Here is a 3,180-nt window from a genome sequence, read left to right as displayed (position 1 = left end):
TGTATAATTTATAATTAATTCATTACAATATAATGAATATAATAATAAAGTGCACAGTAAATTTAGTGCACTTGAATCATCCAACCTCCCCCCACCCCCCACACCCATGCCAGTCCGTGGAAAAATTGTGCTCCATGAAACTCGTCCCTAGTGCCAAAAAGGCTGGGGACCACTGCATTAGATAATGACAGAACTGTGTTAAAAAATATCCCAGTTTGGGCCAGGTGTAGTGGCTCATTCCTATAATCTCAGCACTTTGGGAGGCTGAGGTGGGCAGATCACCTGAAGTCAGGAGTTCGAGATCAGCCTGGCCAACATGGTAAAATTCCATCTCTACTAAAAATACAAAAATGAGCCGGATGTGGTGGAGTGCGCCTGTAACCCCAGCTACTCGGGAGTCTGAGGTTGGGGAATCTCTTGAACCCGGGAGGCGGAGGTTGCAGTGATCTGAGATCGCTCCACTGCATTCCAGCCTGGGTAACAGAGCAAGACTCCATCTCAAAAAAAAAAAAAAAAAAAAAAATCCTAGTTTGGTTATGATTTTACTAATATTTATTTGTAATTTTTCTCTTTCTTACGAATTGGTTTCTTTTTAAAAATCCTTAACCAGTGACACCTATTTTTATACCTTTAATGCTTTCTGCTTTAAGTTTATTACATCCAATAGGTATAGCAGCTTTCTTTTAGTTAATATATGCCTGGTACACCTGTTTCTATTCTTTCTCTTTTGCTATTTCTAAATCTTTATCTTTAAATAGGATCTTATAAGAAACAGACATTAAGAAAAGTATGTAATCTGAAAATAACTTTCCCTTTAACCTGAGGTTTTATTTCATAAACTGAAAATGTATCAGTATTCTTACTGTCCTCCACAACCAACTCAAGAGTCTTTTAGTTCTAATTCTCCTCCCCAATCTCTCATGTCATTGTATTGGCTTCTGCCAGGATTTTCACTCTAGGTTGTCTTTACCCTCAGAATTAGTTACGATTATTACTGTGGAGTTTATGTAGCCAGTGTTTACTTTAAACTTCTTAAATTTATGCAGAATTTGGGGTGCTTCTTTCTCGTTTCTTGGGCTTTTCTTCCTGGCACAATTTCCTTCTACTTGACAAGCATGAAGAGATGGGGGCAATCAGCCCTTTCAACTTTGGCTCATCTGAAAATGTCCTCTGTTTTGCCTTGTTCACGAGCGATCATTCATCCTGATGCACACTCAGCCTGTAGCTATTCCATGGCCACCGTGTGGCAGGTATTGTTTTAGGGCTAGGGAATCAGCAGTCAGCAAATTTGTAAAAAGTTCTTATCTCATGACATTTTATTGGAGGGAAGCACTTGTATGCATGGTTTATTTCCTTAAATCTCATGAACCAACCTCTGCTACTTTGAAACTTTTCTTCTGTAGCTTTCTCACTCCTCTCAGCCTTTGTGGAACTGAGGAGAGCTGGGGCCTTGCTCTGGAGTAGGCTTTGGCCTGAGGGAATGTTGTGGCTAGTTTGATCTTCTATCTGGACCACTCAAACTTTCTCCAAATCAGCCATAAGGCTGTTTCGCTTTCTTGTCATTCATGTGTTCACTGGAGCAGCACTTTTAATTTCCTTTAAGAGGTTTTTCTTCGCATTCACAGCTGGGCTAACTCCTGGGTGCAAAAGGCCTTGCTTTCAACCTTTCTCAACTTTGAACAGGCTTTTCCCACTAAGCTTAATCATCCCTAGCTTTCGATTTAAAGTGAGAGATGTGTCTCTTCCTTTTACTTGAACACTTACAGGCCGTTGTAGGTTATTAATGGTGTAATTCCACAATTGTGTCTCAGGGAATAGGGAGGCCTGAGGGGAGGGAGAGAGATGGGGGGCAGCTGGTCATTGGAGCACTCGGGACACACGTGACATTTATTACGTTTTCTGTCTTAAGTGGGTGCGGTTGTTGGTTCTCCAAAACAATTACAAAGTAAAATCAAAGATCACTGATTACAGATCACCATGACAGATATAATGATAATGAAAAAATTCGAAATACTACAAGAATTACCAAAATGTGACACAGAGATACGAAGCGAACACAAGCTGTTGGAAAAATGGCACCCAGAGAGGTGCCCCAACAGAGTTGCCACAAACTTTCAATTTGTAAAAAAAAAAAAAAATGCGGTACCTGCCAGGCACAATAGAGCAAGGCGCGATAGAGCAAGGCGCAATAAACGAGGACCGCCTGTGCGCGCAACCAATAAACGAGGTCCGCCTGTGCGCGCAACCCAATAAACGAGGTCCGCCTGTGCGCGCAACCCAATAAACGAGGTCCGCCTGTGCGCGCAACCCCCTCGCAGGGAGGCTGTAAACACAATGCAGGAACATCATGAAAAGGCCCGTTCTGAGCTCTGGACTACAGAGGGCGCTGTTCGGTGAACAGGTCACTTCGCCGCTCAAAGCTGCTCACAGTGCATCTCTGAAGTAACGCGCCCAGAATTTAACTTTTCAACATGTGCCGTGCCACAAACTGGGTCACTGAAAACCCGGGACCAGGTGGGCTGCGCCCTCAGGGAGCTGAGCGGTCCCCGTGAGGCCCCTTCGCTGCCTGCACAGTTCAGCTGTGCTGTCCCCAGCGCAGCGGTGCCTGGACCTGGTGTGCAGAGGAATCGTGGTAAGAAATGTGCACACATCGTCCAGACAGACGGTCCCGTGAGTCTCTCCAACAGAAAAGAGGAAGGCCAGGCGGAGTCCTGAAGGCGAGGCTTGCAGAGGTGGGAGAACCAGGCAGAAGGCCATGGGCCTGCGGGGCTCCCAACAGCGACCAGGGCGGCGCCCTCCACACGCCGGCGCCCCAGGAAGGCGGAGTCTGTCTGCGCTGCCTGCGGTGTGTAGCAGCTGCGCGCTCCTTACCTGTGGGGCAGAGCTGGCTGGAGCCACTGCCTGAAGAAACTCGGCTCTGTCCTCCGCTCCGGGGAGCAGAATGTGGCCAGTGGATGCTGAGTTCTTTCTGTGGCCTTCCGCAGCCTACAGGTAAGTGACTCTGAAGAGCATCTCGCAGGCCCGCGCTTCTGCTTCTCGTTGCCTTCTAGGCGGTTCTGACTTTGACACCCCTTTCCTCCTCTGCTTGTGCCCTCGAATCCTACGTTAGGGAAATGGGGATCCTGTTTTGAAACCAAATAAGAATCATAACCTTCAACTTCAGAACACTTCTAAGTCAGT

The sequence above is a fragment of the Colobus angolensis genome, unplaced genomic scaffold (genome assembly GCF_000951035.1).
Source record: "Colobus angolensis palliatus isolate OR3802 unplaced genomic scaffold, Cang.pa_1.0 Scaffold506, whole genome shotgun sequence".
Lineage (NCBI taxonomy): Eukaryota > Metazoa > Chordata > Mammalia > Primates > Cercopithecidae > Colobus > Colobus angolensis.
This window is presented reverse-complemented; position numbering follows the sequence as displayed.